The sequence below is a fragment of the Taeniopygia guttata genome, chromosome 1A (genome assembly GCF_048771995.1).
Source record: "Taeniopygia guttata chromosome 1A, bTaeGut7.mat, whole genome shotgun sequence".
NCBI lineage: Eukaryota > Metazoa > Chordata > Aves > Passeriformes > Estrildidae > Taeniopygia > Taeniopygia guttata.
Window position 1 is genome coordinate 63,843,875 of NC_133025.1, and position 10,237 is coordinate 63,854,111.

Below are 10,237 nucleotides of genomic sequence, written 5' to 3' on the forward strand. Positions count from 1 at the left end.
GAATTCCTGGGAAATGGAAAGCAGCAGAAGCAGGAAGAGCAGAGCTGGAACCAGACTGCAGCTGGGTAAGGCAGACACCAAATCCTTTGGAATTAGAACTGGGCACAGGTGAAATTTGTACCCAATGGTGGGATACTCCATGAGATGGTCCAGGCTGGGGACTGTTCCCAGATGAGAGCCTTGGAATTGTCTGAAGGGAAGGAGGAGGGATCCTGTCAGCACAAGGATCAACTGACAGACATGTAAATGTTACCAGAAAATTACTCAGGAGTGTTTAGTTCCCAAGCGAGGTCAATCCAAGGCTTGGAAATCTGCCTGCTAAAGCTGGCTAAAACTGGTCCCAGCTGCTGACTTACTAAAACAACTGATTAAAAAGGAGGTAGGATTGATTCAATACTCACAAACCCATCTTGCCAAGATCAGAGTTCTGTGCCCACCAAGGGAGCTGCAGCCACTCAGGGAACACCAGGGAACTTTAGTCCTGGGCTGGGAACAAGAGAGGGACAAAGAATTTTTTTAAGTAATTCCAACCTCAGCGGTGTCCAGACCTGGGAGAAAGCACTTCCCACACCACTCTTGGAATTTTCTTTCTTGTCCCTTCCAGCTTTGGAAGGTTTCTGTGGGAGCCTGACTTACTTCAGAAACTGCACCATCCCTAAAGCATTCCCTTGGGAAAATGAAGCTTCCCTGTGCACTTCATTTCTTTATCCCAAATATTTTCCCTAATTATCCACAATGTAGAAAGAAAAAAATCCCCTACTTTTTCACCACTGATTCCCTCATTTTTACTTAAAAGTATTTATGGAGCTTTTCTCAAGATTTACCCCCACAACTTTCCCTACATGCCCACTACTCATCACCTCATCTTTCCCTGGAAATGTTCATTGTCTACTCTTGGAGTCAGGTTTTGCCTCCAAATTTTTCCCTACCTGTCCACTACAGAGTTCCTCATTTTTCTCCCAAAATATTCATTCTGTCCCCTACAGATACATGCACAGCTTCATTCTCCTGGGTCTTGTCACTAGTCAGCAGAGAGGAAAGATCAGCGTCTGCCCCCCTCTTCCCTTGTGCTTTATATACATTTGATTTGCCAGGTCTTCAAGAATTTGAAGAATACTTTTATTTTTTAAATCTGAAAATGCAGTTCCGGTATCAGATGCTGTTTTCAGTATCATTGAAGAGATGATAAACCCCTCATCAAACACAAAGCCAGGTGAGGTCAGTGTTGTTTCAGCAAGCTACAGTCAGCTTCTAAAGCTTTGCTCTGGACAGCTCTGGGCTGCCCACACTTCATTCTCCATGGAATTTGTGTTCCAGCCCCTCTGTGGTCAGGATGCCCATTCTGCTGGGGGCAGCAATGCACACAGGCTGACTCCTAGGAAAATTGTTGCAGGAAGAGCTGCTTCTCTTTTGGGCTCCTGCTAGTTTCATTTGCAGATTTCTGTTGGATTTGTGGATTGCTGCTTGTGGAGCTGGAGGAGCCAGCAAAGAGCTGTTTCTTATCTTCTGTCTCTCTGTTACTCATGACCACTTAGGTCTTTGTGACAGTGCTCCTTTATGAACCCCCAGCTTTAGAACTTTTTAAATCACAGCAGTTTTCAGGGCTGCCTTGCTTGTGGTTTATTTCAGTAATTTACTGCCTACTCCTAGATTGTCTTTAAAAAAACCCAAAACAATGTCTTTAGTCTCCTGTGGTAATTTTTATATATTTTGTATCCAAGTTCTGTTGAAGTTTCCAGTATAAAGACACGTGTTGTGTATGTCAGAGATCAAAGGTCATTATTGCAGGATTCTTACAGTTGCTTTGGTAAATAGCCATGGGAAACACTCCCATGTTGTGGGAGCTTGCAGATAAACAGAAAGATTAAATAGAATGAAACTCGAGATCCAGCTGGAAGAAACATTAATTTTTCACCAAAAAACAAGTGGGGGAGGGGGGTAGGTGGCAGAAAGTCAGGACAACTACTTATATAAATAATCTAAAATACAATTCTACCACATGCTGCAAGCAAGATACTTGTATGAGTGTGTGGCATGCTGCTCCCTCACCTCCTTTGGGATAAAGCAAAAGGGGATGGATTGTTTGCTCTTCTCTCTCCATCTTTGCTGCATTTAAACCAAGTATTTACTCCTCCTGGTAAACTTTCTCATCATGGGCACTTTTCTGGTGTTCCAGATTTGGTGGTAAGGTTTGGTAACTTTTTAAATGGTGAAAAAAATCCTGACAGCAGCTGGAGGGAAAGATATTTCCAAGGGGATTATTTTCCCACTTAGTGTGTTACACAACTGCTGTGACTGCCCCATCCCTGGCAGTGTCTGAGGCCAGGCTGGATGGGGCTCTGAGCAGCCTGGGGTAGTGGAAGGTGTCCCTGCCCATGGCAGTGGGGTGGAACTGGATGGGCTTTAAGATCCTGTCCAACTCAAGCCATTCTGTGATTCTCATTGGAGTGTCTTTAAAAATTCAGAGTTCAGGCATTTCAGTCTCATGGCAGGATGCTTTTCATAGGACAGAACTCCTAACCTGTTCCAGTAGACCCAAACCAGTCCATCAAATGTCTCTGGATGTGGCACTTACTCACATGGTGGACTTGGCAGAGTTAGGTTTACAGTTGGACTGAACAATCTTGAAGGTCTTCTCTAACCTAAATGATTCTGTAATTCTAAGAATAAGTTACAGATATGGGTGTGGGATGGCCAGATTGTCTTTTTCCCCCAAGTGATTAGGCCTTCATAGGTAATTTCATTTGGTCACTGATTGACAAAGAATTTCATGGGACAGTCATCTGTAATTCTCTGAAATGCCCAGTTAAACTTGTGTACAGCAATGAATGACTGCACTTCCTTGTCGTTAAAATCCCTGGGAAATATCTCCCAACCCTTTAAATTCAAATGGAGGATGAGCTTTTGTTTCTTCTGAAAGCTGGGTTTCACTGAGAAAGCACACCAGAATTTACAAGATTTTTAGTATGTCCCAAGTGACCTTTCACATTGTAATTGATTTATACTAACAAAAACTGAGTGCATATTTGACCCCACTGCACTTGGAAAGTCTTTGCCTTCAGTGTGGCCAAGATCACTATTAAGAATAATTGGAAGGTAGCTGTTAAAACTGAAGTTCAAGGTAGAAAAATGGGCTAGGTATAAATCTTCTCATCAGATAAGCTGTATTTTTTCCCTTGTTCTTCCTCTGTAGTTATCATTGCACAGATTTGTGGGCATTTAGACATATAAATCAATTTATATTTATAATATATATTTAATTCACACAGGCTGCAGATGAGATCATTGTAACAGAACTTGCTTTGTCACTTGTAGGCACAGTAATGCATCTCTTAATAATCTAAACTTTCTAAATGTTAAGCTTCTTAGGAACTGAGAGCTTAAAGTCATGTACAGCTTTTAATAATGAAGGAGCAAAAAACAAAAAACCACAGCAATGCTCATATGCTGCACTCAAGGTTAGTGCCACAGGTAATGGCTCAGAGAACAAGTCAGATTCAAAGCCAGCATTTGGACAAGAAGTTTGTGTCAAAACAATGACATTGGTTCGCATTCCACACGGTTTATTTCATAGAGCTGGTAATGGTATAATCAATATTTTTTTATAAACAAGTGCTTAAAAATTACCTACTGTGAATGGAAGGATGTTTGTTTATTTTTTAAATGATGGAGCATTTTCTTGCAGTAAGATCCCTGCTTTCCTGATGCCGCTAATGATGTGATAATGCCATGCAGCACTGTCTTGAGAAAGCCCAGGGCTGGTTCAAACCAGGCTTTTTATGTCTGGCCCAGTACCATCAGCACACCAGTGAATCTCAGGAATAATCCAATTACAGGAGCAAAGCCCACCAGACCAACCTAACTGGCTTCTCTCCCACCACCTACCTCCAGATCCAGCTTGGGATTCTCCACACAGCACTCTCAGGATGGTGTCAACATTGCCTAGACGCATAATCTGGCAAGTGTTTTAATGTAAGTAGCTTTTATTCTGGACTGGCTCTGTTTAGAGTTATCCTTATGTTTAAATAAATATTTACACTTGGAGTGTACATGGTAAAATTAAACTCCACAATTAAATTGCTGCATTAGTTGGTGGTTAAGTGGAAACTCGTGGCAGGACAGTAATTCTGCACTGAAAGCAAGAAAAGAGACAAAGTAAGAAAAAAGGTGGAGCCACAGGCAAAAAAAAAAAGATCACTTTTTAGCAAATGTTTACAGCATCTTAACTATATTGAGATATTAGTAAAATTATAGAAAACTTAAATATAAGTAATCTATTAAAACTTAAATAGAAGTCATCTGCACCTCAACTTCAAACCTACTTTGATTTTTAACGCAACAATTTTAGCTGAAATATTTCTCCAAGAAATACACAGGATCATTAACATTAGGAAAATATTAGTAACATTTCCTTAAGAATGTATAAACACTAACGAATTGCTGAGTTCTTTCTGCATCATAGACATCATTTGGGAGTTCAAGGGCCTTTTGCTGAAATTCCAGGACATATATTAATGGTGAGCTGAGCAGAGCTTCTCCTATGGAAATAGGAAACTTGGCTGCAGAGCAAAGCCAGGATAAACATGTGGATTCAGCCATCGTTTAGCTTAAGCAAAGCCACACAAAAATAGCTGCAAACTTTACTGAGTGTCTCCCCTTCTGTCAACTTGGGATACTGCTTCCACATTTTTAACTTTGCCTATTTGTTCTCATTGTTACAGCCATTCTTGTCCTTGCTGGGCATTTTTAGTGATGAATTTACTTTCCCAAAGCCCACAGACTGAAACAAAAACGTCTTCTAGTCTTGCCTGTTGGAAGTGTCACCCTGTGGAGGAATAAAGGAAAGGTTCCTGGGGCTAGAAGAGACTGAGGAAGGCAGCACACTCCTGGCACAAGAAGGAATGAGGCTCTCCACAGAATAGAAACTGATCACTGATGATGGCTCTTTCCAAACTGATGGCATCTCTGTCTACGTGTGAATTGTGAGGAAAATTCAGATTAACGGTGGGTTGGGATTTGAGTTGCCCAGCTGGGATTGCTCAAGCCTTTCTGTGGGAAAGGATTAGTTTAGTACTCTCCCTTGGCTTGTGTTTTCAGTGTTTAATGGAGTGGGGTGCTGCCTCTGGCCACAATTCCATGAGAATTGAGGGTCTGACCCTCTCACACTTGAGAAATATATCTGCTCTCCAACCACTTGCACATACCTGTGTTATTCCATATGAAGCAAGTCTTGGTGTAATGATGAGTTCAAAAGAAAACAGAGACAAACTCAACAAGACTGACACTTTAGTGTCTGAGTGTTGTCCTGCTCCCAGCCTTACTGAGTGGTGTAGCAGTGGTAACTCAGTGTCTTACCTCATCTGCCTTCTGAAATGAGGATTCCAATGGGTTTCTACTCAGTCTTTATAATGAGAAACCTGTACTTAACCTGCAAAATCTCATTAACTGGGCTGATTTGTCAGTGCTGGGGCAGAATGACATCGTTTAAGTGAGTGTAATGCTGAGAATAGGAATTAGGCCATCAAATCTGAAACTCTGCTAAGATAGCATGGGTGTCACTGCTGTTTGGAGCTCACCAAATCCTGGTGATGTGGGGTTTGCCTAGAGTCTGAGGAAAGGAGGTCTTTACTTCTTAATCTGCTACTAATGCTGAAATAATAAATAATGTATTAAATATATATGTATTAATATATATTCATATATTAATATATAATATATTAAATAATAATAAGTAATAATGCTGGTTTGGATCCTCACTTATGTAGCAAGTTGGTAGTCAATGGGTGCTGTGCAGAGGAGTAATTTGTAATTTTTGGTTCTGAGACTCTCCAGGTAAAGGGTGATCCCTTCCAGTGGTGCTTCTGAGAGCAGGCAGGAAGGAAAAATGCTCAGTTGACACAAAACAAGGTAGTAAAACTCTTGGGACTGGGATTCCACAGATTTTTTGTTTGAAAACGAGGACCCTGGAGCTAATATCAAGAACCTATTTGCTATTTTCATTGGCATGATAAGGCTGAAACCACCAACCATGCAAAGCTCTATTTCTCATAAAGTGCCATGATTTTGGGTATGGGGCGTGAGTGAACTGTTCTGACTGCAGCAGCTTTGCTTCTTGGCAGTGGCTAGGGAGATAGATGAACTTCAGTGCTTTAACATCAGTGTCTACAACATCATTTGCCTCACCATGGCTACTTGAGAGCTGTTCCTCAGCCTCACAAGGAGCTGGAGCAGGCTCCTTTGGCACACTTTGCATTATTATCATTATTATTATTATTACATGGTTATCCATGTTGGTGCAGATGCTGTTGTAAACCCATGAAAGGAAAGGAAAATAGGAGGGAGCTCTTTCCACTGCTATTTTTATTCTGCCTTGCATCCCACAAACAAGGATACTGAGGTCAGCCATTGTGCATTTTGAACAAGGAGCCTGGTGTTGGGATCTCTGTGTTTAGTCCTTCAGCTTTGCATCCTGGGTGACCTTTGGTCATACATTGTCTCTGTTTCCCACCTGTGAAAACACAGCCTAAAGCACTCCACACTTCAAAGGCCTTTCCTTGAGAAGAATCAGTTCACTGTTACAGTAAGAACAATCATAAGGTGCTCAAAACTGAGGAAAGGCTTCTTCTACCTGGGAAGGCTGCACAGATGGAGAGTTAATAATTGCCAGGTGTAATTACTGTCAAGCTGAGGCTGCCTTTCTGAGCAATGTACAGGGCAGACAGTTAATGCCATAAGGAAATCAGCATCACAGCTTGTGCTGTAGCTCAGGTATGGGATGGAAAGTTCTTGCCAATTTGTTAATGAATCGGTGTATATTAGGATAAAACAATAACGAGAAGTTTCAGAGAACAGTGGAGTGGCTGGACTTCAAGGCCTGGAGAAGTCACTTGTTTCCTGCTGCTGGCTCTCCTTGCCTGACAAGGAATGCTGCTGTAGCCTCACAGTGCTGATTTGGTTGGTAGCTCTTCCTGAAAAGCGAAATAAGCACGATGAACCAAACTTGAGTCTGAGAAGCTGAACTTGCAAGCAGAGACACCATTTTTCAGCTTGATTAATTAAAATTTAATCAATAGCCGGGACACAGCTGCTGACTAGAAAACCAGCATATGGAACTGATCTGTGATCATCTGAAGGAAATAAGAACTTCTGCACACATGGGCCCTGCGCTGCTGTTACATCAATTGCTGTTTATATTTAAAACTCATCGGATTGACAGTGACTCTAAGTTCTTACTGTAACTTGACTTTTGAAGGTTTTTGGAGAAAATGGCATGTGGAGATGAGCTCTGTGCTATCTATAGGATTTCCTGTCTCACAATAGCCCACCCAGCTGTCTCCTCTATAGCTGAATATTCATCCCCAAGTAATGATGCACAGAAGATGTAATTCTGCAATGCAGCAGAGTGCCAATGGCAGCTGTAGATTTGCTGTCCCCCCATGGTAGTACAGAACACAGAGGCTTCAGTGTCCCACTACAAAGAATTGTGTAGCCAAAGCACCCTTCTTGCAGGTGCACCTGGGTTGTTGCTGGGCTTGTCCTTGTAATTGTTCCCTCGAGTGATTTTAGCATGTTCCCTGTGGTGTGCAAAGTGTAATTTGGCGTAACAAACAATTCAAGCCCCTCTCAGGCTGAGAGTGGCTTGAAATCTCTTGGAGAAGGTTGAATATAGAAATACCTGATTCTGCACATTTCTCTCAGGGGGATGGAGCTAACTTCTGTTTTGCTCCTGGCCGTGATCACAGAACAGATGGAGCTGGAAGGGATTGCTGGAGATCACCCAGTCCAAGCCCCCTGCTCAAGCAGGTTCACTTGGAGCAGATTGACAGGATCACATCCAGGTGAGTTTTGAATGTCTCTAGAGAAAGAGATTCCACATCCTCTCTGGGCAGCCTTTTCCAGTGCTCTGTCACCCGCACAGTAAAAAATTTTTCTTGTTCAAATGGAGCTTTCTGTGTTCCAGTTTGTGCCCATTGCCCTTTGTCTTCTCACTGGGCACCACTGAAAAGAGTCTGTTCCCCTCTTCTTGACACACACCCTTAAAATATTTGGACATATTAGTAATAGCCTGACTCATTTGTCTCTTCTCCATTCTTCCTCATCAGCTATTACTGTCGAGACAGCTACTGTGAGGTGTATCTCAGACTAATGGATTCCTTTAAAAATGCCAGCTTTTATTAAAGGAGATTACTGAAGCCAGGACTTCCAGTGTCCTGTTTACAGCCAGTCACTGAGCTGAGCAGTGCTGCCCCTGAAAGAGTCCTGCAGAACATTTCCACCAGGCAGAGCTCAGATTAGACCGGATGGTGGTCCTGATTACCAGAAAGTAAGTGGGAACAGAAGATTCACCATGGTGTGCGTGGCAGAAGCTGGGAATATGCAAGGAACCCAAATGTCTCAGAGGGAGATCCTCCCTGGTGCTGCACCTGCTCCCCAGCTCGCAGAGCCAGAGAAACCACACAGTGGCATTGTCTTCCTCAGCATCTGGGCTGCTGTTGTCACCATGAGGAACCTCTGGTTCAACTGACAGGTGGGGATGGCCACAGAGACAGGTAAATCCCCAGTGAATGCACCATTGTACATGCAGGGAAATGTTATTCCAGAGTTTGTCCTAGCTCCAGGTCAGAAAGATCCCCTGCAGATCTGCCCGCTCTGCCGGGTAATGATTCTCTTTAAATATCATTCTGTGCTAGCTTGACATTTCCCCCTCCTGCCAGCTACAGAGCTGGTCTAGAAAGCTGGAGGGGCTTTTTCTTGTGTAGTGGGAGCATTCAAGCAGAGAGGCAGATCTGCTGCAGGGCATCAACAAAAAAATCATACCAGCCCTCACCAAACAGAGTGCAGATGGAAATTTCAGCTGTCACAGAGATGTTTCTCACCAAGACAGAGGCACTCTGCTGTCCTGCAGCTGTAGGTTCTTGTCTTCAGAAGCTACTTGTGTAGGTTTCAAAGACAAATACCTAGAACAGGTTACAACAAGGGATGGAGGGGAAAGACAAGTATAATATGACTGGAGGTTGCCTCTTGGCATCTCCTCTTGCTGTGATTTGTTTATGGGTTTTATTCAAAGTTATATTATCTTTGTGTGCTCAATCCCCCTGCTTATCCTGCCCTGCTGAAGGAGTTGCTGACCCTGGCCCAAGCCTTGTGAGGGACATCAGGACATGTAAACCAACTTTTCCCACAGTGCTGGAGTCCCTGGAAAGGGTGTGTGTCCATCTGAGGTGCAACGTGAGCACAACCCCTCCCAGTCTGGAAGTGTGCTATGCTTGTCCCCCTGCTGGCTTCCTCCCAGGCTCCTTCCTCTCATTCTCATCCTCCCCCCAGCAATAGCCTGTGAAGTCTCATTTAGCCATTTCACAATAACACTGTATTGATGCTGCAAGTTCAGATCATGATTTACAGAGATTACTTCCCCCTGTGACACTCCAAAAGCTGCTGGCAGGCCTGCATGGCACTTGTGCCAGCTGCCTTCCCAAGGAAAGCAAATTCCAGGTTCATCAGTCTTGAGAGCTGGGGCAGAGAAGGGGATGTGAGCTCTGAGCAGAGCAAGAGCTCACTTCTGACACCCCCTTCTTGGGAATGCCAAGGCTGCCTTTGGGTTGGATGAGACAAATGTTTTGAAATTGCCTAAAATCTGTGTTGGTTGAAGTCACTTGGGGCCCGTGTCAGTCTCCCAGCTCTCCTTTGATGTGTGTCTCCAGCTTGTTAATGCAGGAGCAATCAGCTGCATAATTTTCATGGGAAGCAGGAGGGTAGCTTGCCTTAATGTCTTCCTACGTGCCAAATAGGATGCATTGAATTTAAAGGTGCCCCCACACACTTAATGCAGCTTTGGTAGCTCACCGTGGGGGCCCACACTGCTGCAGCCCATGGGGATTCTGTGGGCTGAGTGACAATGGAGGACAGGAAAGGCCTGTGATTTTTAAGTCCTTTTTCCATCATACTTTATCATAAGAAAAGCAAAATAGTTTGTCCCGTGTTACTGGAACATTCCCATGATCTCCTGTGTTTGCAGGAGAGGAGGAGCTCAGTTTGTCCCCTGCAGGGTCATGCCCATATATCAATGTTTATTTATTAATTATATCTCACTAACCTGGCAGACCATTACAGGCATGCTGTCCACAGAAGAACCCATGCAAAGCTCATCACCCTATATTTTTCATAAAATGGAGCTGATTTAGACAGAGCATTGACAGATGGCAAATCAAAGTGCTTGCTGCTGGTCAGTATCTCTCAA